General features: G+C 35.0%; 1 pseudogene; it reads right to left on the bottom strand.

The window, feature by feature from the left end:
• Positions 1 to 570: 570 nt before the first annotated feature.
• LOC115962618 lies at positions 571 to 24,736 on the bottom strand (annotated as a pseudogene).
• Between the last annotated feature and the right edge of the window lie 1,625 nt (positions 24,737 to 26,361).

Below are 26,361 nucleotides of genomic sequence, written 5' to 3'. Positions count from 1 at the left end.
TAATTGCAAATTAGTTCCCAATTTCCTGCCTAATTGAACAAAGTCCTTATTCTTTAAAATTTTATGCAATGGCACCCTTTTTTTCCTTCCACATAATTTAAGTGTCCTCTTTTATTCCTAAATTTCCATTTACTTAAAATACTACTTGATTATCATTAATTAATGAAATGATATAGACATACTTAATTATTGGGGTTAGAGGTGCGGGATATTACAATCGAGTAGTAGTCCATTGATGTCACTGATAAAGCAAAAGACCCCAATTTCATTACTAAAATGAAATTTTCGAACACGTCATGTAAAGAAAAGGCTCAATTGCTATTGCTGCTAAGTGACCATTTGTCTTTTATTTTATGTTCAAAGATAGATAAACCATATAGTGAACACAAACCGCTTACTGAAAATCATTCAAATTTGAGGTTTTTCTAATGCAACACATAAATCTTCAACCTTTGTTCAACATTTGATTTTAAATCACTAGCTCCCAACCACTTTAATTAGAATTCTTCAATAGGGAGAAAGACTATTCACATATGTAAACAACAATTGGTTTCTTTTTTCATCTCTTCATTAGAAAACAGGGCAACCATCACCAGCCACAACACCCTTGGCAGTTGGGCAACTAGCGAAGGGACACCTATCAAGATTATTTCCCCACCAATTGAGGCTAACTTCCTCCATTCCCAAGAAAAAGTATATAAGCACAGCCATAAAGGCAAGGCCAGCATCAAATGCCCCCGAAAGAACATAGTTGTGACGTTGCCACCAGTCTGGCTTATACCTATAAACAACAAATCCAGAGAGAAAGCCCAAAAGAATCCAATTAGTGTAGTTGACAGCAGTAGCTGGTGGCATGGATCCGGTGGCACCTATCAAGACTGGCATGTTGATGAGTCTAATCCACTTTTGGTTAGGGAAGGCCTTAGTTGCCAACCAGGCAATAATAGGAGCAACTGCTCCACCTAGGAAGAACCAATTGATTGCCTGGTATGTCCCCAAGTTTCCAAAGATTCTTCGAGGACTGACCAAACCCCATATAACAGATGCAGCATAAAACGTTCTATTACTTGGGCAACTCCACACGGAGGTTTCGTCCATACATATGTTAGGGATATGGTTTCTATTAGCCACCATGCTGTGCTATTAGGTACACCAACCCAGAAATAAGGGTTCCAACAAGGCAACAACCTAAGAAAAGGTCAAAAACTATTAATAATACTGCCATGCAATAGAGAAAGCAACAAGTTTGAAGGGATATAAAAATAACTGACTTGTGCCATGAACATTGTTCTAGGAGGGATTTTCATGTAGTGGTCAAGTTTGAAGTCTTGCAAAAAGGTTACAGCTTGTGCCTACTTATGTACCCATACGTCATGAAGAGCACATTAGCAACTGGATATCCGGGGTACATATATCCAATTACATACTCAGTAATGATGTTTAAGCCTGGTGTCTGTCATAAAAGTTTTTTTTTATAAGATTAGAAATGTAAACCGATAGGTACAAAGTAATTTGATAATGACTATTATACCTTGCATGTAATAAATTATTATGATTATTTTGGACCAAAGGCTTTGTTTTGTTGTATGGAAATGAAGTCTCCTAGCTAAAGGCACAATAAGATAACATAAATTTTTAGAAAATAATTAAAAAGAGAAAAAAGCATTAAGAGAGAACAAGCTGAAGTGCTTCAAGATAGTTGTTATAGCTAAATAATTAGATGGCAACATTTTTGTCTTCTCATGAACTATCTGTTGAACACAGTTCCAGTTCTAGACCTGTGAAGAAGACAAAGAAGGTTGTATGTGAAGAAAACGCACCGTTTCATTTTACATAAGATTGGACAATTAAATCAAACGCACCGTTTCACTTATGTGTTGACTCTCTTGGGTCTTTAATGAAACGGTGCGCATCACTCTTATCTGATTCAGTTGGCGGTTCAGGCTTGGCACGAAAATCAGTTAGAGCAGCGTAACTAACTCCCTAAATCTCAGGAGTTTAACTTAATGGCTTAGCTTAATCTTGTTGTATATAAACCACTCAGTGGGCACAGATGTAAAGTATGAAAAGAATTCTCTGGAATTGAATAGAAGTTTCTCTCATTCTTCTCTGTCTTTCTCTCTTTCTCGTTGCTTAATTTTCTTGCTCTTTCTCTCATTTTCCCAGACTTTCTTTTCTTTGAAATTGTTCATATAAACTTGCTTTCACTGTGATCATTACAGAAGCTTAGTCCTCTGTTATTGAATCTTTCTTCACTATCTAGGTGAAATTTTGGATTCGAAGAGGACTTCAAAAGATTAATGATCTATGAAAAGAAACTACCTGATTTGTAATAGTAGCGATGATTCCAATTGGAAGAGTGAAGAAAAAGGCGATGCCACATGCAAGTAAAACACCCCACCACGGCAATTGAAGCTGGTCTTTGTAATATTCGCAGGCAAATAAGGACAAGCCCATGGTAATGGTTGCTATAAGAATTATCACAAACCACAACTCAGGGACTTGCTTGTACTTCCTCATGAGTTTGGTGTGTATATCCATTGTTTTCTCAAGAAAACTTGATTTGCTTTGCTCCCATATATCTCTGCATTCAACAGCCAATAATAAACTTCAACGCACTACCTCAGTTGGGATTTAAAAGAAGATTCACATGATAATATAATGTACATTCAACGTCAAATGTGCATGTCATTATGTACCTTCCATGGAACAGTGCAACATGTACAACTAAAGCGGCAAGAGATGCGAAACCAACACCATAAGTCATTGAAAAAAATGTGCTGATGTATAGAGGCCCTTCACGGCTATAGGCGTCGGTGTCAAAGTGAAAATTATTATTAATGATTAATGAAATATTGTACTCCTGGCTAGTCGAGCTGAAGAGATCCTGAGAATAAATTGGGAAGGTTTTGGCACTGAAGACATTGAGCCAGTAACAAATGGGAGTCAAAATGTATACAACAAAAACATATCCCACAACATTTGCTGTGGCAAACCATGGACTTGCAAGTGGGCTTCCAAGGTAGGAAGAGATGGTGGCCCAATCAAGCCCAAAAGCAAAAAGTCCAAGTCCATTAAGACCAGAACCGAGTTGTTGGGCCAAAACAGATTTGGGGGATGTCCAGCATATCCAAGAAAGGGAAGTCAACATTTGAAAGAGATAGCCTGGGAAGATATAGTAAGCAAAGCTGCAGATGACTGCAATAAAAAAGAATTGGGTTCGCGTTACTCCACCTTTCTTATGTTTTTCTTTGTCGTGCAGAGCCCTGAAGCAGCAAATGGATTGCTCGATTAGTTTCAAAGCCAACTTAATAAGCTCAAAAATAACAATAGTAAAGGAACCCAACTTGGCTTCACAGCTCGTTAAGGCGATAATTTTATTTATTTATTTATTTTTGGGTGGGGAAGAAATTGAGGTTATAACTTGTGAGCGTTAGACAATTACATTACTTTTATTATTCAAAGAATCCACAACAAAATGGTATTCCATTTCAACTTGTAAAGTTAAAAAATTGAAAAGTGTTACGTTCACAACATTGACAAAATGTTACAATCGGTAATTAGTGTTAAAAAAGTAATTTTAATAGGGAGATTAGATTAAAACCAGTAATAACTTACTACTTAAGATTTGTTGTAAAAATGTTTATGTAGGGACACGATTTTCAGCCCAGGCCCAAAATGTTTGGGATACTGGCCTAGTGAACCCAGTATAATAAATCTGTAGAGAGTGAGTAGAAGAACTAGGCTTTAGTGAATGAGATAACAGTTATAATCAGTTTCCAAGACAATCAAACAGAAATGAACCAAGTTTGTATAAGAAAGTTTGTCCTCGGCACACTCTGAGGAGCTCTGTTCTAGTATATATTGGATGATAATGGTTATAGGAGTTGTTGAGATTGCTATAGTGCTTTCTCTTCTCCTTTTTCTCCCCCTGGATCTCTGGGGTTTCTACCCTTATTTATACCATATATCTTCCTTCATCTCCACCCTACACGTGGATAGTTGATAGTTTATGCTAATACTTGTCCCATCAACCCCCTCTAGAAGTATTCTGGGGTGGTTGTAAGGCTGCAATAATACTGTGCAGAGGTCACTTCCTCATTAATGTGATGATAGCAGCTTTTCCCAAGATATTTTGGGATTCTTCTTTGTCTTTTGTTCCTGCAATGCTTATCCATATTTCCAGAATTTCATGGATCGCACCTCTAGATGGCAGGCATCCTTAACGGACCTCAACCTTGGCTAGCTGAGGACAAATCATCCTCAGCACAAACTCCTAGGCCATTATGTTCAATATTGTCTTCCTTATCCACTAGCATGGGTTTCCTTGGCTATACTTACCCATCCTCGAACGGCCCCTTATCCTCGGCTTGGGCCTTAAGCCCAAAACCCTGGGCCCATGACCCCATAGTTTAGACATAACATTACTCTAAAAATATCTGCAATAAAAAAAAAAAAAAAAGGGAAAGACATTTATTTCTCTCCTTTTTTTTTTTTTTGGTTACAAAATTTTGGCAATTTTTCAAAAACTTTTGGATTTAGTCTCTTTTTATGTATTATTCATCCTAGATCTATTGTTGAATTTGGCAATTTCATCTATAAAAGCATTCACATCTGTCTCAAGGTAATTTTAGTAAAATTTGACCTCAAAATCACACTTTTACTATAGCTAAGGTCTTATTTACAGATAATGACATCAACCTCAATACTCTATAATTATTCTATTTAATTATTAATTTTTTCTCTATCTAATAATTTTTGAGGAGAAAGCTATGCAAAAATCGAAGAAAAAGAGAGTGGCAAAGGGAGAGAGAAATTAATTTACAAATTTTGATAGATGAATAGTGGCTTAATAGTTAATATTTGTATTGAGAATTTGAGACTATTGTACATAAATTAGTTTGGTGGAGGGTTTATTGAGGCTGATGCAAGGGTGATTTTGTGAGTTTCTTTATTTTTCTGGCTAAACATTTGGTCTATTGAGTCTAATGTAAGTGGTCAAATATATATTAATTCTTAGATGAGTAAAAGAAAATTGTCCAATAAAAGAGTAACATGTTTAAATCTCAAACAAGGTTTAATGAAACTTTAATTATCTGGGTAAATATTTGGCCAACTCAGTTAAAGTTAAAATAAAAATAAAAATTAAAGGACAATAAATATTTGACACTTTGATGCATGGATAGTGGATACCATCAACATGAGCTCAAAGGATTTTAAGTTACCACACACAGAGAGAGAGAGAGAGAGAGAGAGAGAGAGAGAGAGAGAGAGAGAGAGAGATTTGTGTGTTTTGGATACCTTAGTTTAATTGGTTTATTTCTGTTAAAACGTTTTATTAGGGGAGAGAGAGGGGGGGGGGGTGTTGGGTGGTTGGAAAGAAAGTTAAAAAACCTTCATTTCTTTCATGTGAGTCATCTTCAATTTTAAGATGTTTCAAAGTATGATTTCTTTGGAAAATAGATGTTAATATTTATACACACCCAACTAATATAAAACAAATAAGAAGATATAATTGTTAGAATTATGTGGTTAAATGATTAAATTTATTATATTTCAATATCTTAACCTTTTTTTAGCTTAAGTTTTTAGAAGAATAGGTAATTTAATATAGTATCAGAGCAGGAGGTCCTGAGTTCAATCCCTATCTCCTCTACTCTACCTTCCATTTGAATTCTCACGTGTTAAGCCTCACCTATTAAAAGGTATTTTTGGCTATCACTTAAGGGGGAGTATTAATGATTAAATTTACTATATTTCAATAGTTTAAGCTTTTTTAGCTTAAAGTTTTGGGAGAATCAATAATCTATATATACATTAAAAGCCAAAACTGAGAGAAAATTTAATTAGATTTCAATTAGAGTCAAATTTTGTGCCACATGTCCCATCTAATCTAAATTTTAAAATTTTTTGTGCCAAGTGAGTTAATTCAATGTAAAAATTAGGTTTTAATTAGAGTTTAATTTTGGGCCACATGTCCCATTTAATCTAAATTTTTTAATTTTCTTGCCAAGTGAGTTAATTCAATGTAGTGAGTTAATTCAATGTATAAAACAAGGAGTCCAATATAAAAAAAACCATAAAAAAAACCTAATCATATATCTAAATCTATATATGATTTTAAGGTTTCTCTGTCACTAGAGAAGGGAGACTTTGAACTCTTATCTCTTTGTCAATAGAATTAGCTGTTCCTTTTTGGTAGAAGTTTGTTCCCTAAGGTAACAGGGTTACTTGTAGGGCTAGTGGGGTCTGCTTTGTTTTGGGGTTTGGGAAACACTGATAGCTAGGATGGACAATCTTATGAATAACTGGTGAAACTTATCACTAAACGATAGGGAAGGAGGTAAATTAGCAGTGAAAAGGGATAGAGCATCACATGAGCATACAATTGTGGCAAAATTCCAAACGAAGAGAGCCTTGAATACTGATGCAGTTATCAGAACCTTTAGTCCACTTTGGCACTCACGGAACGGGTTTAAGGTCCGTTGCGCCGAGGACCACATTCTGTTGTTTGTGTTTGATAATCCGGAGGAGGTCGAAAAAATCTTGGCAAGCGAACCATGGAGTTTTGATAGACATCTAGTCGTTCTACAGAAACTGGATAAGGCAGTCCCAGTACATGAAATGCCATTAAACACAGTGTCGCTTTGGGTGCAAGTACACAACATTCCGGCGGGTTTCTTGAACAGAGGAGTAGCTGAGGATTTATGCCATACAATGGGGACAATGGATCGCAATGCGAGTGATAGGGAGGTTGACCGGGGCAGTTTTATCCATGTCCGTGTGCGAGTGGATATTTCTCTACCTCTTTGCAAGGGACGAGTTCTATCCATAGAAGACGGTGATGATCATTGGGTGACATTCAAATATGAACGTCTCCCTAATATATGCTACTGGTGTGGGTGTTTGGATCACTCGGACAAAGACTGTGACAGATGGCTGGAGAGTGAAGGCACGCTTAAAGAAAACAATCGGGTGTATGGAGCGTGGATTAGAGTAACCTTTGCTCCGGTGAGTCGCAAGGTAGTGGTGGTGGTGCCGGGATTTTATGAAGATAAAAAAGGAAAGCAGCCAAAGCCAGCCAAATCGGTGCCTGGGAAATATTCATCGCTGGAGTCAGAAACAGGGGCAGACGTTACTAAACCAGTGCAGGGGGCAGAGACAGTTACAGATGAAACAGAGGAGCAAATTATGGACTCATTGATTGCACCAAAATCATTAAGTGTTGAAACGGCTAAGGGAGACAATCACGGAATTAAAGGATCTTTATTGGATGAGCAGATATTGGAGATAGATAGGGAATTAAATGGGTTCGAAATTTCAGGGAATGAGATAAGGGGAGTTATTGGTGCTAATAAATGGCCTGATCTGGACGTTCCATATAATAAGGAGGGAAAAACTGAAAGTAGCGCTGGGTTTGAAACTGAGAAGGGTGCTGAGCACGTGCCAAACTTAAGTGAAAACCCTAATCTTACTAAGGAAACACTCCAACCCAATGTGTGTGGAAAAAATTCTGGCAGTACACGCAATGGGCAGACTTCTACCAGAACTTGGTTTAGGATAACAAGAAAGGCAAAAGATTTGAATGATGAAGGAAAAGGAGGGATTGACCATAGCATCAAACGGTCTTTCATGGAAGTGGATGGGTGTGAGGGGTAGAAGAAAAGAAGGTTGGCTCCTTCTAAGAGCAAAACGAATTTACCACTGGTGGAGGCTGAGTGTCAGCCCCGCCAAGAGCAATGAATCTCCTATGTTGGAATTGTCGGGGGCTTGGGAACCTCCAGACAGAGCAGGAGCTTGGGGATTTGATCGGGGGCACAAGATCCCTCAGTCGTGTTCTTAGCTGAAACATGGCTTGATAAAGCAAGGCTAGAAGAGATACGTGTTAAATTGAAATTTGGTGGTATGATTGAAGTATGGTGGGACACAAGAGGAGGAGGTATTGTAATTTTTTGGAATAAGGATGTCGATTTTTCTTTAGGCACCTTTTCTCCAAACCATATCGATGGCATTTTGAACAAAGGGAAGGAGGATGAATGGAGGTTTACGGGGTTTTATGGGGAGCCAGAAACACAGAATCATCATACATCATGGACTTGCCTACAGAGACTAAAGAATAGGAATGCGATCCCTTGGTTGTGTGCAGGTGATTTCAATGAAATTACACGCAGTCATGAAAAAAAAGGAGGAAGATTGAGGCCTGAAAGAAAAATGGTTGATTTTAGGGATGTCCTTGATGAGTGTGGGTTCAGAGATCTTGGTTTTGTGGGAGGAAAATATACATGGAGTAATGGCCATCCGGAGGGTTTCACTATTTGGGAAAGACTAGATAGAGCGGTAGCAACCATGGAGTGGATTGAAAAATTTCCTGCCACTAAAGTGATGCACTTGGAGTGTGGTTCATCGGACCATAAACCTATCCTTATTTGTTTGAATGGGATACCAAAAATCCGACAAAAACCATGGCGGTTTGAACACATGTGGATGGGGGAAGAAGGATGCAAGGACGTAGTTGAAAAAGCATGGGTACATGAAACCAATGGGCATGCCATGGCTCGGGTTGAAGGCAAAATAGGGCGTTGTCAATCCAAACTGACATGGTGGAGTAGGCTGGCAATTGGAAATATAACTCGGCAATTAAAGGAAAAAAAGGTGCAGCTATGCAAGGCTGAAGATGCAGCTATAGATGGGAAATCCATGAGTAGGGTATTTCGACTTAAGAGGGAGATAAATGATCTTCTATCTAAGGAGGAAAAAATGTGGCAGCAAAGATCACGTACTCTATGGTTACATGAAGGGGATGGAAACACTAGATTTTTCCATAGTCAAGCTACACATAGATATCGGAGAAATAGAATTGAAGTGATCGAAAATTTGGTTGGGGAAAGGTGTGAAGAAGAAGGGGAGATAGCAAATATATTGATAGCATACTACACCAATCTATTTACCTCATCCTCTCCGGATTTGATTGAGGAAGCTTTAGAAGCAACTCCATTGGTGATTACAGAAGAGATGAATGATGAACTTGCTGCCCCTTATCAAAGAAGTGAAGTGGAATTAGCTATAAAGCAGATGGATCCTCTAAATGCACCCGGTCCGGATGGGATGCCTCCATTATTCTTCCAACAATTTTGGCCAATTGTAGGTGAGGATGTGACAAAGGCAGTCCTAACTTGCCTTAATTCTGGTACGAACCCTCCTTCCAGCAATCGAACCTTCATCACACTCATTCCAAAGGTGAAAAGCCCGGTAAAAGTTTTTGAATTCTGCCCTATAGCTCTTTGTAATACTCTTTACAAGATTATTTCTAAAGTCCTTGCAAATAGACTTAAGAAATTATTACCTTGTGTTATTTTGGAATCTCAAACTGCCTTTCAATCTAGTAAAGCTATATCTGATAATATATTGGTGGCTTTTGAAACCCTGCATCATATGAAATCACAAAAATCTAAAAAGAATGGCTTTATGGCTATGAAGTTAGATATGAGCAAGGCGTATGACAGAGTTGAATGGAAGTTTTTGATGATGATCATGGAGAAAATGGGTTTTTGTGAAAAATGGAGGTCTTTTATTTTTGAGTGCATTAGCACTATGTCTTATTCGATTTTGGTGAACGGTAAGCCTAAGGGAGATATTAGACCTACTAGGGGGATTAGAAAAGGCGACCCCTTGTCACCTTATCTTTTTTTTCTATGCTCGGAGGGGTTGAATAGGTTACTTCAAAGGGCAGCCCATAATGACAAAATAAGGGGCTTTTCTTTATGCAAAAATGGCCCAAAAATCTCACATTTATTTTTTGCAGATGATAGCTTGGTGTTCTGTAGAGCTACCATGTCGGACTTACATGAAATCCAAGCCATTCTATCCTTATATGAACGTACTTCAGGTCAAAAGCTCAACCGGGAGAAAACTTCTATATTTTTCAGCAAGGCAGTAAATGTTGTAAGAAGGCAAGAGATTTCAAATTTCTTGGGGGTTCTGGAAGTAAAAGAATATGAAAAATATCTTGGCTTGCTGGCTGTGGTAGGAAGGAATAAAAAGGAAAGTCTAAGATACATAAAGGAAAGGGTTTGGAATAAAATACAAGGGTGGCAAGAAAAACAATTATCTCAAGTAGGTAGAGAAATCCTATTGAAGGCGGTGGCGCAAGCAATTCCATCCTTCGAAATGAGCTGCTTCAAATTACCGGTGAGTCTATGCAGTGAGATTAAGGCTATGATTCGAAAATTCTATTGGGGGCAGAAGGGGGAACAAAGAAAGATCCATTGGAAAAAATGGGAAATTCTTTGTAAACCAAAGTTGGAGGGAGGCATGGGATTCAAGGATCTGGAAAAATTCAATGATGCTATGCTAGCTAAACAGGTATGGAGGCTACTAAGGGATTAGAATTCTCTCTTCTTTCGTATCTTCAAGGCCAAATATTTTCCAAATGGTTCGGTATTGGAAGCTACAACTTCATCTGGGTCATATGCATGGCAAAGTATTATGAAAGCCAGGAAGGTAATCTCAGAAGGAATGAGGTGGAGAATTGGTGATGGCAAGCATATAAGTCTGTACTATGACAATTGGCTTCCAGGCGGAGGGTCCTCCAAAATAGTTTCTCCACGGGTACCTGAGTTAGAAGGGGCAAAGGTGTCGGCTCTTATATCCCAGGACACAGGTACTTAGGACCAGAATCTGATATCTCAACATTTCCTCTCCTTTGAAGCCCAACGCATCATGGCCATCCCTTTGTGCTTAACAAACCAGCGGGATGTGTTAATATGGCCGGGCTGTTCTAATGGGGAGTATTCAGTGAAATCTGGCTACAAATAGCTGTGTGAAGAGGAAAACATGTCGGAAGCATCGGCTTCGGATGCCTCAATCCAGAAAGCTTTCTGGAAATGTATGTGGAAGATTCGGGTGCCAAACAAAATTAAAACTTTTCTTTGGCGAGTATGCTCCGACGCACTACCTACAAAAGTGAATTTGAAGAAAAGGAAAATCCTTGAAGACACAAGATGTGGCGCCTATCTTTCTGCTCAAGAGACCACCCTCCATGCTATATGGAATTGTGATGAATTGAAAGAAGTTTGGCTCCCCTGTTTCAGCTGGGTTAGAACAGAGTATCCGAATATTAATGACGTACAGGAACTGATTAGCCTGATTGGGGTACAGAAATAGAAGCTGGAACTGTTTACGGTAGTGGCTTGGTTTGTTTGGAATCGCAGGAACAAAATACGGCTCAAAGAACCCAGCTTGGACAAGAGCAGAATTTTAAGTGTAGCAGCGCAGTATCTCTCGGCGTTCCAGTTGAAGTTTTCTGAAAAAATGGCTAAGTCCCTTGCGATTGCGACGAAGTGGAGTCCACCGTTGGGCGAGGGGTATAAAACCAACTATGATGGAGTAGTTTTTGAAGAGGCGGGAGAGGCAGGGATAGGTGTGGTGGTGCAAAATGGTAATGGCGAAGTCCTTGCTGCACTTTCAGAAAAAATACCTTACCCCGGCACAGTGGAGTTGGTGGAAATCCTAGCTGCAAGAAGGGCTGTCCGGTTCATTGTAGAATTGGGCATGGCACAGTCAATATTTGAAGGAGACTCAGAGATAGCTTACAAGGCACTGAAGTCAGGTGATGTGGGTCACTCCTTAATTGGTCAGTACGTGAAAGACATAATGTCTATTTCCGGTTCGCTTCGAACTTTCTCTTTCTCTCATATTAGGAGGCAGGATAATTGTGTGGCTCATGCCTTAGCAAAGAGAGCAAGATTTTTATTTCCATTGTTAGTCTGGATGGAGCATGTTCCGCCGGATGTGATTCCTTTTGTACTTTCAGATTTATAGTTTTCTAATAACATTTCGTCGTATTGATTCTCAAAAAAAAAAAAATATATATATATATATATGATTTTTTTTGAAAAAGAAATCTATATATGATTTAGATATATGTATGAGCCATTTTTTTGGATAACAAAAAATAATTCAAATTTATAAATCATTTATGTAATATACCATGACTATATACGGTCCATTACTAACTAGGTAACACACACACACACAAAACCAAAGCTTAAATAAAATTCAATTAGAATCAAAATTGAATTTTTCTTTTATTAGCTTTTTATACAAATTAATTTTTTTAGATTTTTGCTATTGTTTTTACTCTAAGCTAATGAGCATTTTTTTTATACTATTTCTATTTAGATATGAAGATCTTGGACATAATAAATTGTAAAAATTAAGTTGAACAATCCCATCCACCTATTTTCATTCAATTTAGGAGATATTATTAAACCAATTTATTCTTTTATTTTGTGTTGTATTTAGTAGAATTTTATGGACAGTGATTGTGAATTGATATTGTATATGTAGAATCCAATAATGATTTTCAAAATTATATATATAATAGCAGTGTAATGAAAAAACTGGCATAACTAATATCATGAAAATTGTAAGGAAAAATTATTTTAGTACCTCCAAATTTCCTGGTCAAATTAATCTCCTATATGTTTAATGACCTAAGCTAACATCAATAATAATATGTTTAATGACCTAAGTTAACATCAATAATAGCACTACTATAATTCACCATTCCCGTGTGTAAACATGAGTTACATACTAATTTAATAATAATATGCACATTTACTATCAAAATTAGTGAAATTACTTGAACAGTGAAACTTGAACCAAATTCACTGGCCACCACATTGCCGCCGGTTCCACCAGGTACCTCCTGTATATCCCAACCCATCCAAACCCCAATACCTAGAGGGTGTTTGGATTGGCTTGTTTTGAGTTACATAACTCAAAAATCTTAACTCAAAACTCAAAATCCGTGGGACCCACCAATTGAAATATTGTTTGGTTTAGTTTCCAGTTCTCATATCTCAAAATTTTGAGTTTTGAGAATGAGAAAGGAGAACTCCTCAGAAGCTGTTTTCAGTTTTTGAAATATGAGTTTTGTAGCATTTTTCGTAAATAATCGCAAATGTGTGGGACCCTCTTCAGTGTATGGTCACATCATCCTCAGAGCCGTTGGAAGCTTTTGTTGTGCCAAATGCTCCAGCTTCAGTTCGGCCTCTGTTTTCCTCTCTTCTCTTTACTCCGCTGACTCTCCATTTACTCCATTTACAATTTTACACCTTCATTTACTGCTTCTCCATTAACACCTCTCACCCACCTCTACCAACATACCATTATTTCAAACTTTTGCCTTTCTTTTATTGCTTAGACCTCTCACTTGTTCCATTTTTTCATAAGCCACTCTTAACCCAGCACAAAGCAAGATGAAGAAGAAGGAGTCTCAGCCAGAAACAAGCACACCCTGACACATTCGATACCGGTGCCGACTGCGGTTTTAGAATCCAACCTCTACCCAGGTGACTGCGTTTTCTCTCTCTCTCCCTCCATAAACCCACCTTGCTCTGTTTTGTGTTCCTCTAAATTTCAATGTTTGTATTTCAAAGTTTTTGTTCAGGTGCTCTGTTTTGATTTTGTTTGTGTTTCATTGTTTTTTAATTTCTCTAAACATTGATGGGTTTTGTAAAATAATGAAATTTGCGTCTGATGGGTTTTGTAAAAAATTTGTGTCTTATGGGTTTTGTAAAATAATCGACTCTGTCTATGATGAAATGTGGACTGAGAAACTTTGATTTGGGTATATGTTATGGGTTATTGTATGGGTCAGCACTGGTTTATGCTAAAAATCCAATCTTTTTGTGACTTTGTTTGCCATTATGTGTGTTGAGTCTTCAATAAATATTTCGTTGCTTCTATCTCCCTTCTTTTCTTTATATTGATGGTTTATCAGAAATTTCATATTTTGAAGCACTCCTTTATAATCACTTGAAGGGACTCTGTGTGTGATTTATTATAAATTCAATATCTATGGTCATTTCTTCTGGACAAGAGTGGCTGCTTTCTTTCTAATAACAAAGTGTACAATTGGGTTTATTCTTTCTCTTGGATCAGATTGAGTCATCACTTTTATTTTGTAACTTTGTTTTGTAATAATTCTATAAAGCTTAAGGTTCTGTCTACTTGAGGTTGCATCCTCTGGATTTGTTATGGATCTCACTTTCTATACATCATTCTGGAAGACAAATTTTGTTTGATCTTTCAAAAGGCCAAAAGGACCCACATTGACATATTTTTAAAACCTATGATCTATAAATTAACACATTGTTGTGCTAGGATATTTGTATTAGATGGCTCATGAATCACAAGAGGTGGATGACAAATTGTGGCCTCCCCACATTGAACAAATTTTCATTGAGATTATGTTGGATGAACAGCTTAAAGGGAATATGGAAAATGGTGTGTTTAAGACCCCTGTTTGGGAATCTATTACCAAGCAGCTTAATACCCAAACTAGGAAGAATTTCCTAACTAAGAAGGTGATTCAAAAGCATAATAGGCTAAAGCAAAAACAACGAAAGTGGGGGCAATTGTTGAATCATACGGGGTTAGGGTGGGATGAGTTAACACAAACTGTTACCGGTTCTGAAGAAGTGTGGGCAAATGTGGTTGCGGTATGTTCTTTATTCCATCTGTTGTTTACATATCTCTATTAACTTCCCAGTTGTCTTTCGTATGTCATATTGTTTGATGTCAATTTGTTTTGTTCTTTTTAGGGAGATCCAAAAGCACCATTGTTACGGAAGAAGGGCTGCCCCCACTATGACAAACTAAGGCAACTATTTGCCCCTACCTAATTATAAGCGTCATCGCCATTGAATCTGGAAATATGTGATGGCTTTTTGTGTATTGTGGAGTATTTTGTTGGATTTTTGGGTTGTTGGTGCCATTACTCCACCTGGCTGTATAGTGCCCTATATGGGTTGTAATATTATAGTTATGAACTTGTACAATTCCATTTTAGGCTAGGTGACACCTATTCACTAACTACAATGTACATGATGCATCTTTTGGATAATATGATGCATTATGTTGATGTTATTTAGGGGGTCAGTATATATCTTCATTGTCAAAGCCTTGTTGACAATGTATTTTGTAACTTATGTATTTTGTAACTTATGTATTATTCCTACTAGTGTTTAACCCGCGCAATGCGCAGGATCATTTAAAATCTCGTAAGTAGAAGAAAATACAGCTGATTGCTTTTAATATATACTATACATTGTAAAGACTCTTAGTCATCACAACCCTATTTTTGATGGTATTTACGAAGGATCCTGACAAATTACATTGAAATAAATAGACATTTTTTTCACTGTATAACTAACCCTCCTAAAAAACTTAAATCAAAACCAACCCAACCAAAACACTCTGAACTAACTCATATTTCTTAGTTCGTAACGAAATTAAAGGGAAAAAAAAAAGAGAAGAAGATAGTAACATTCAATTTCACTTATGCTGTACTTAATTCACCAAAATGACTCAATCTAGTTTACATTATCAACAACTGGAAATAATATTAATAAACAGTATGTGTTACCTTTAGGCAAATTATCAAATATTTCTTTGTAGACAATATTTTTTGTATGAAAACGATCACCATTATCATTTTCTACAATGAGTATCCTAAGGCCATCTTTACTTGTAACTCTGGATACGGCAACATATAATTGTCCATGACTGAAAACTGGTCTATCTAAATAAAGTCCAACACGTTGTAGAGATTGACCTTGGATCTTATTAATTGTCATAGCAAAGCAAACAGATACTGGAAATTGCCTTCTTTTCAGTACAAAGGGCCATTTGGAATCAGAAGGGGATAAGACTATTCTTGGAATACACACTTTTTCTCCAATATGAGTTCCTGATATTATTTGAGCTTCCAAAACCCATTTTGATAATTGAGTGACTAAAAGTCTAGTACAATTACAAAGTCCATTACTTTGATTTAAATTTCGAAGTAACATTATTGGCAGACCTACTTTCAATCTGAGTTTATGGTTTGGAATACTAGGGAACTTCAATGAATTGAGAAACTCTATTGGATACATGACATCTTGGTCTAGAATGTTGCTTGAAGCTTTACATAATGAATCTGCACTAAGATATGTATCTTCATCAACATTAATAAGATCAATCATGTAATCATTTATGTCTTCTACCACTTCATTCGTTGGAGCTAAAATTGCTCTCTCTTCTAAATACTTAGAATCGTTGAATTTTGTATTGAAGTCAGGATAGGTAGCTTTTACAATATCGTTGAAAGAATGAGCACCAGGCTGAATTAGTAAATCATGCGGTATTTCAATCAATGCTTCACCTTCACTATTACTAAGTTCACCATCACCAATTTTCAACATCCATTTAGCAAATTCCCTTGCTGCAGTATCACCTGGGTTTTGTGTCAACCTCATATTTATTGTCAAAATGAAAACTTTGCAACTGTTCCATAATGATGACTTATTAATTGATACTTCAACTATTTGTTCTCTTCGTGCTTTTGATACCACTGGTAATATTTGTCTTAAATCACCACCAAGAACAATAATTTTTCCTCCAAAATGTGTCTCCCCACTATTTGGGTTAGAAAAACGCAATATATCTCTTAATGACCGATCAACAGCTTCAAAACAATTTCGATGTGCCATAGGAGCTTCATCCCAAATTATAAGACTTGCTTTTGTCATAAGTTCTGCAATTTGTGAACCTTGTTTAATACCGCAAGTTGAACTGTCTGTTACATTTATTGGTATTTGAAATCTTGAATGAGCTGTTCTCCCTCCAGGCAACAATAATGCAGCAATTCCAGATGTTGCAATTGCAATGACTATCTTCCCTTCTGAGCGCAATCGGCATATAATGGTTTTCCAAAGATAAGTCTTTCTAGTTCCTCCATGTCCATAAACAAAAAAGAAGCCACCTTTATTCTCTGAAACAAAATAAATTACTTCATCATATATCTTTCTTTGATCAATATTAAGACCAGAAAGAAGTTTAATATGTTCTGCTGCCAAAGAGTTTCTATCATAATCCAATTCTTCTTGTAATACTCTATTGTTACTTTGTCTGAGAAGTAATGTATTTGGATATGGTATTGACTCAAATTCGTGCAAAGACATGCCATTCTTTACCAAAATCTATTCAATTTCACATAGCGCGTAGTTCTGTAATTGAGAGTCATCAAGATGTAGGTTGTCATATCGTAAAACTGTTCTTTGACGATGCAGAATGTCCTCAGATAACAACTGCCAATTTGAAATCCATAATTTATATGGATCTGCAACCTCACAAAAAATCAACATTGTGACAAAAAGTTCTCGTAGTTGTTTTCCTAAAGCCCAGTACGATGCATGATTCAAAGCTTCGTGCCACTCTTTATCATCGTCAAGCAAAACAAGTGCATAACATGTTGATCTGAAAGTTGGATATACAACATTATTTATAGTTCATATTTCCTTAAATGATCTAGCTCCTTTAATAACATCGAGTAGCATCCGCAAATAAAATCGTTCTTCACTTGCAGGATGAGCATAATATATACACCCAATACATCTTCCAGATTTTCTCAATTTCCATTCTTTGTCTTTTCTATGCCAAACCCATTTAGTAGGAAATTCAGAATAAGTCAATTCCCTTGCTTCTTCATACAATGCATTCACTTTCATCCACTCTGTAAATTTGCTTTTTCCGATATCTGGCTTGTCCACAACATTATTTAAATAATCAGTATCTTCAAAAACAACTGGTTGTTCGTCCTCATTGTGAAAAACGAGTCTTTGAATAGCAGGCTCTCGATGGTGAATTGCAAATTCAAATATCCTCCAACATGCCTCTATGGCAGACACATATCTACAATTTAAATATGTCTTAACTTCATCAGTATCTGTCATATGTTGCATTCTAGTAGAAGAATCAATATGTAAATTTTCTTCAAGAATCAAAGTTGCAAGATCAGGTCCTTTTGTTATATATTTAAATAAATACTTTATAGATCTTGAATGATTACACCACTCAACATTTATGTGTGCTTGAAATTTCACCAATAAATCAATATTGTGTGGAACTATAAATCGATTATCAAGTTTGACCTCATTTCTTTCAATAAATCTTCCATTATTCCTTCTATATATTGGGAAACCATCTTCATCAACAGTTGTTTGCAAACAAAATTTTTTAGGGAAGTGCTTTGTACATCTGTTTTCAATCATACAACTTTCCCTTGAATTAATAGAGCCGCAAGGACCATGGACCATATATTGTTTGACAGCTTCATAAAGTAAAGGTTCTTCGTTGAAATCTGGAATTTCTGCTGAAATTATTCTATCAATTTCTGCTACTGTAGGATGCTTGTCATCATGATGTAGAAAAAGTAAAATGTGCGCATGAGGTAACCCTCTCTTTTGATGTTCAACAGTGTAGACAACTGGCACCAAAACAGTAAGTTAGTTACATTTATTTAGATTAATTATTAAGCCAAGTAAAGAAGAAGGGAAAAATATTTAAAATATAAAGTTTAGAATACCTGCAATTACTTTCCCAAAGTGTTGGCCATGCTTTAAATCATTTAAGAGTTGATCAAGCTTTATCTTGAACACTCTTGCAACCACATCAGGCTAATCTTCTACTTTTTGTCCAGTTTTCCTAGATAGGAAAAGATCAATTTCTGGCCATCTTGTGTTGCAGGTGAAGGTAATAAAAAGGTCCGGATAACCTGCCCATCTACAGATCGCCATTGCATCTTGATAGTTTTCAATCATATACCTTGGACTTCCAGTGAAACTTGAAGGTAGAACAAATCTTTTGCCTAAAGATGCAGGGGTGGTATCTCCTCTCATAACTGCATCTTTCAGTCCTTTATACAATTCTATCCTTAATTTGTCTTGGTTCTGTTTTACCCACATAAGCCAGATTTCTTCTATACATGTGTAGGCATCTACATCAAATTGTTGAAACAATCTACCACCATATATCAATGTATGTCCCTCATGTTCACATTCTTGCAATCGATATGCATAGTATTCTCTCATTGTAACATAATCAGTTGTATCAGTTCTGATTCCATCTACATTACTATACAAAATGCTGAGTCTAAAATCATCCTCGCCATATGGGAACAAAAGGGGATATTGTAATGTCATGTATGGAGGATGCAACACATTAATATGTTGTAACCCTCCTCCTTTTAACTCAATAATAATATCGCGATGTGCATTTTCAGCACCAATATCACCAACGATAATTGCTGCAATCTTTGAACATGTAGACAGGTTATATTCTCTTCCATCTGTAGTTCGGGAGCTAATAAGGCGTAATCTTAAATGGTGAACATCAGTATCAATGAAACGGTGTCTAGACATCCGAAATATCTTCACCAAAGTATTTGATTCATCAAACATTTGGACCAATGCATCAACAATAGATGGATCAAGGTCACTATTAATTTGACCATTGCTAAAGACGTTCATTCTATGTTGAACTTCATTTTCAGTATCGTAGAAATATAATTTTGCAAATTGTGGATCCTGACCATCATTAGGAAGAAGTGTTCCAATTCTATGATGGTTTTGGCCATTAAGTTTAAAAATGTAAGGGTGTCTTCCATCGTTAATTCTACTATCTACTTTACCACCCATAGATGTCATTGCAAACATTGCATTATAAGTTCTGATTAGAGTTCTGAACGTTTTAGATCGTTCACTACCAAGAGGATCTAAAAGCTCATCAATAAGAGGAGGTGCTTTCCTAAGCAAAGGTAACTTAACCTTACCCTCCATACAACAGAGAGAGAATTTTGGGTTCCTAGGCCTCTTAGATTTGACTTTTCTCTCTTCATACCATAAAATTGAACCGTAATGCACGCATACATAAGAAGGCGAGCCAAAATTCCAAGGTTCAGTAAATTTTCCTATATGAATTTTAAAATATAAGAACAACAATAATAATGTAAACAAAAATGAATATCAATATTTTTTTCCTTGTAAATTTAAGTTAAGTCATTTACTTGGAAATTCTTCACAATCACTCTCATTTTCTGATTCTTGGATTTCTTGAGGTATATCACAATTATTGAATCCATCTTCTACCAAAGTATCGTCTGTACTTATGTTCAATCTAGTTTCTTCATAGGAATGATCCATGTCAACATCAATATCTAATAATCAAATGTGAATTGAAAGTATTATTTTCAAATTTTTATGAAGCAATGTTTAAAGAATTTATAAATAGAATGTGGCGGAAAGAGAAACGAACCTCTTGATGCATAAAAATCCATATTTGTACCAGGTGAATGTAACGTAGAGCAGCCATGAGTTAATGTTGTTCTATCCTTCTTGTTTTTTTTTTTCCTCTTTTCAGCAATGACCATTTTCCTGGATTTTCTAGCCTGGGTAAATTTATTCTATAAACTATTTTTCCTTTCATGCCATTTTTTGCCGGATTGCCTCTCAATCATTAGCATCCATCTTTTTAATCGCGCTTGTCTTGCATTTTCCATTTTTTTTAAAAGTTAGAAATGAGCTGCAACAAAATTAATTATAATTATTTAAATTTCAAAAAACATGGCAGGTTTATATAAATGAAATATATTACAAACCCTTTATTTAATCAAATATTCCTTCCTCTTGTATTTTATATAAATGGAATTCATGAAACTTTTCACTCACTATTATGTAATCTTCTATTCATAAGATAAAACTAAAGCATCTATAAGCATTCAATCCAAAACACTAAGATACACACAATAAAAATAAATGAGTAAATAAAATAAACAAAGCTAACAACAACATTTAAAAAAGCCTCCCAATAAGCTGAGTCTAATAGCCTGAGCAGTACAAAAATTAAAAGAAACAAAGTCTAATAAGCATTCTAGTAAATTAAAGACATATATCAAAAAGGAAATAACAGTAAAATTTACATTAAAAACTCAGTAATTAACATTAAAAACAAATAATTTTACTTACTAAAAATTACAAAATAATTTTACTCCTCAAACATTCAGATCTTAAACCATCCATCTTACAAAACATAAAGACAATCAGAAAAGAAAAGTGAAATCCTAACAAAAATCTCTTAAATGGAAAAAAAAATAATAATAAAAAAGGAGAAAATTAGAACTCATATATTTTTCGATTGAGATAAAAGAAAAACCCAAGAAATGGCTCTAACAACCATATATAAAAGAAAAGCCAATAGGAAATAACAAAATGCTATTCTAAAAAAGAACCAAGTAAAAGCATTGTTAAATATTATGTGTGTGTATATATATATAGGCAAATATTCCCTTAGGAAAAATTATTACAAGCCAACATCAAAAATCTTATAAGAAAACTATCATATACTTATTCAAAGCAGCCCAAAACACGAAAATCTACAAGCATTGAAAAAAAAAAGGTTTAGAAATCAATCATTATTGAACAACTAACATGTTATTTCCTACACATATTCAAGAGCTAAAACTCATGATGCCACCCCAAAAACTCTAAATTATGATAAATCAAGAAGAAAGAATCTAAATAAAGAGTATAACACAATGACTTAGATTGTCCCTAATGAATAAATACAAATCATCTAATGACTTTGATTGTCCCTAATAACAATAAATAATTAAAGATTATAACTTGAGGCCAAAACATTGAAAGAAAGAGAATAAACGTCCGGATTTTAATTCATATTCAAATAACAAAAAGTAGCGGTGAGGATGTGAAATAAGAACTGAAATTAATGATTACATAATCATCACAAATAGAAATTCAAATCCTTCAAAACCAACACAATGTAATCATTGAGCTACACTGAATAGTAAAATTTAACAAAAACAAATAATAGAAGTACGCAAAATATTGTTGTTCTTTGGTCATTCAGATGGAACCAAGAATTAAAAAAAAAAAAAAAAAAAAAACCTTTGCATGATACTTTTATTGGCTTTTAAAATAAAAAAGTTCTTCTAAAAAAGTTTTTAAGAACCGCAACAAAGAAAGATGAAAGAGAGACTATAAAAGAAGCGGAAGCAACCATTGTAATATGGTTTGAGTTGCAAAAAATATGAAAGATTGTTTTAGTTATCAATTACAGCACACAAATTTATCGAACAATAGTTCTTAAACGAAATTATGCAAGAAAATTACTGCAGAAATTTGAAGAATCAATATTCTAGGGTTCTGCATTATTGTCCATGCCGTAAGAATCAATTTTCACAACAAAGCACCAAAAGGGAAAGAATGAACACAGAGAATTGATGCATAACTTTTGTCCAATTTTCACAACAAAGCACCAAAAAGGGAAGAATGAACACAGAGAATTGATGCGTACCTTTCGTCAGAATAGCGCCGATCTCTAACTCCGTATCTCAAAACCTATGGGATGTTTGATCGTATTTAGCTTTGACGGATGCCAATTGTGATGGTCTAAGTCCGGCAGGGTATGACGGTGGCCGTCCGTACGAATATCCACCGGTTCGCAGAGTCTGAAGAGAAGAGATCGCTAGGGTTTTAATCACAAAACAGATCTAAAATATTCCATAAATTCCATAAATTCAAGGAAACAGGGGAAACTTATCCCGAAATCACAGAGAAGTTTCAAAACCGAATCAAAACAACAAAAACTCATAGAGAGAAAGAGAGGGAGAGAGAGAAGAACGTACCTGGAAAACTCAAAAGGGGATAGCGATGGTCTACTAACCGAATCTCCAGTGTGGCGCAAGTTTTTTTTTTTTTTTTTTTTTTTTTTTTTTCTCCTAGCAGAGTTTGATGTGAAGAGATCGCCTCTATCGTAGTATGGCTAGGGTTTTTTTAGAGAGAGAAAATGTTAAGAAGACTGATGTGAAGAGGCTAGGTTTTTTTCCTTTTTCCCTTTCTCTATATCGTAGTATTGGCAGGGTTTTTTTTTTTAAGAGAGAGAAAATGTTAAGTAGTCTGAAGAGATCGGTAGATATTTTTTAATTTCTACGTTTTTTTTTTTCTTTTAACAGTTTTTTTTAATATAAACAATTACAGCCAAACAGTATTAATTTTTTGAAAACAATATAATGTATCGCCTTTTCAAAGTGGAACATGGCTGAATTTTAGATAGGATCCTATTTGTCACCACCTCCTTAAATGTAGGAACCCATTTTCTCTCAGCTTCTACTATTATATATATATATATATATATAGATATAGATAATTTGACAATGGAATATGTTATATCATCTTTATGTTAATATTCAAATGTTTATTTTTGTGTGTGTGTGTATATATATATATATATATATATATTGCTTCTTTGATATGTAAACAAATTAGATTGTTTACAATGCACAGGTTATGTCAAAGCATTGTTGATAATGCACAGGTTATTTATGTATTTGATATATATATATATATATATACATATACTGGTCCCAATGTGTATGTGAAGATATCACTATTAAAGCAATTAAGGCTTCTTTATTTATGTATTTGATATATATATATATATATATATATATTTGAGTAATGCTTTTTGTCTCTCATCTTCATTTGATTTTTGTCAATACTTAGTATATGTCCATGAAGGACATATTTTTTTCCCCTGATGAAAGAGCAAATTTGATCCCACAAAGAAGGCTCAATACAGATCAAAGAATCTGAAACAACAAAAAGTTATAGGAGGACTGGAAAGAATCTGAAACAACAAAGAATCTATACACAATTTTCCATTTTCACAAACTTGGAAGTTGGCAAAACAAAAGGACTTGTTATAAGAAAAGAAAAAAGCTCAGACCTTTCTCTTAGGTTCCGCGTGTGTGTGTCTGTGGAGATAGGAAGACAAAACAGTATTGGGTGAAAGGAGAGAGAAGAGGACACGCGGAAGAGAAAACCAACCTTCTGACTTGTTCAGGCTGTGGGCTCCACTAAAAAGTGAAAAAAATTGAGGATTGAGGTGTGGGGCACGGTTTTGACGTATTGGAGCCAAACAATTTTTTTCAGTTTTGGGTTTTGAGTGAGATAGAGTTTTGAGAAATGAGTTATGTGTTTTGAGGTATAAGTTTTGAGTTTTGAGATACTTCCAATCCAAACACCCTCCTAATATTCAAAAATCAAAATCCATCAAACCTCTAATAACTAAACATAAAAAAATTGAACTTTTAACTTAAAAAGGTTCCCAAAGTAAATTAATAAAAGAGGAAAAAGTCTTCAAAGTTTTTTAAATTATCCTACTCTAACTGATCATATGATGGTTGTATGTAGTTTTAGTTATGAGAATTTTTTAATAAATTATTTTGAAAAATATAACTTCAAACATGCCTGGAACCATACTTTGCCAAAGGACAGAATAATAAGAAAAACTAATTAACCTGTGTTGTTGTGACAACTAGGAAGGACACAAAGAACGTGATGTGCTTATGATAGAAAACCTTGACTGAAGTAACAATTAAAATGGCGTAGACAGTCCCAGCTCCTGCGTTTGCAAAGATTGTAATAAGAACATGTTCTTTGACATTGAAAGGACCAGGGTTCAACGTGAATTCCAAGCGAGTCCCCTTGAATAACACACGGTCTGTGATTCTTGCAGCCATTAGTTTGCCAAGAGGGACCACGGCTATTTGAGCTGAAATGGCCGAGACTGTGAGAGGCTCTCTGCGGAGCCCAAAGAACTGGTTTAGGAAAGATAGGAGGACACATGAGAGGGTTCCTAAGACCCACATTCGGAAAGTGAGAACTGCGAGTGACTCGTCGTCTGTGGTAAATACTGTTAGAGCAACTTGTTTCACAGGCGAGTTCTCTTCTGGTTCGTGTTCTCCATTAGCCATGTATGTGGAATTGTTGGGTTCTATTTCCATGGCTTGTGATGAATTTCCGCTCATGGAGTTGTGTTCCACTACCATGGCTAGCTTGTTATGAAGATGTATGTTACACGTGCTATCTGGGCCATCTTATTCATCGTCTCACATAGTGCACATATTGGGGGTACTTATTATAGACAAAAGCAAGATTCCCTAAAAGGAATCAGCTGCTTACTAATTAAGGATGCAAAAGAATTTAACAATATGAACCATATGAATCTGCTCAATGCAAAAGAATTTTATTAGTTATACATACTAGTTGTAGCTAGGCCAGTCCAAGACCTAGGCAAGTTAGGCTTAGGCCTAAAGCCCCACCAAAAAACAAAATTTTTTTTAGGGAAAAAGACCAACTTTTCATTGTTAAAGAACCAAATTTTTATAAAATTATATATATATTTTTTAAAGATTGTATATTTTTTTTTATTAGTGATGTTAAAGATGCAATAAATTTTACTATTAGCTTACAAATTATCATGTTATTAATCACAAAAAAGTGATATAAATATTCATTAATTAAATTGATGAAGTTCATCAATGAGAGTCAATGCCACATTATATTTTGAACATTTTATAGTGCTTTTAATTAACGTATTTTTCTTTTTCATTTATATTAAGACTCTCAAAGTACGAGACCGATAGAATCTTAACCCAATTAAAACCCTGAAATGTTTCAAAAAAATGTTGCAAATGTGTTAAATCATCAAGCTCCTAATAGTTTGAGATTTTAATTTTTGTAAACTAATATCCTACAAAGCCACACACCAAATAACATCTATCTCTCTCTCTCTCTCAAAAACAAGATATAAAAATAAAAATTAGATTACAATTTTACTTAATAATTCATCGTCATATATCCAAAATAAAGTATCTTTTTTAATCGTAATATATTTTTATTTTTTTTATTAATATTTATAGCTCAACTATGATATTTAATTCTCTATATGAAATTAACATATTAGTTTAGTTGGTATTATTAATCAAATTATATATTTAATGTATCAAATTAACCGATTTGATTAATATTAAATAATATTTTTTAATTAATATTTACATATTACAATCCCTGCATAAATTTTTTGGGCTCCAAATTATGTTGGGCCGCCCCTGGTTGTCACAAGTTGTCTTTGTGTTGTAGACTTGTAGAGATATTGAGGCAATGCCTCTCTTTTCTTGGTCCTACCTTTGTTTGTTTTGATGGGTTCGTTTTATATTTTTACAGGTATTTGTCGGCTTAAAATGTAACAGCTGGAATTTACCACATCTATTTGGGCTTGTATTGAATTCGTTTTATTTTAATACTAAAGTTGTCTAGAATCAAATTACAACCAGGAGAAAATTTCAAATTAAATCTAAACTCTTGTGGGAATAAATAGGACAAATTTTGGAACTTGATTCTAGAATTGGAGGGGATACATCTATGAAAGAATCATAGTTAAACTAGTTTTTTAAGGGAATCTATTTTGTTCTATTTTGAACAGTTTTGTAGACAAAAAAAAAAAAACAAATGATCAAACAAAAAACAATTGAAGTCAGCTACATTTTTCTTGGCTGACTTGGTATTCTATGTTATACTATAATTTATTTAATTTCATGTAACTTTCAAGTTCTACTGGATGGCAAATATTATTGAAAGTGATCTCTTAGCTCTGTTGATTGTTATATTCACA

The sequence above is a fragment of the Quercus lobata genome, chromosome 2 (assembly GCF_001633185.2).
Source record: "Quercus lobata isolate SW786 chromosome 2, ValleyOak3.0 Primary Assembly, whole genome shotgun sequence".
NCBI lineage: Eukaryota > Viridiplantae > Streptophyta > Magnoliopsida > Fagales > Fagaceae > Quercus > Quercus lobata.
The sequence above is the reverse complement of the archived record's forward strand: the minus strand, read 5'-3'. Positions and strand labels throughout refer to the sequence as shown.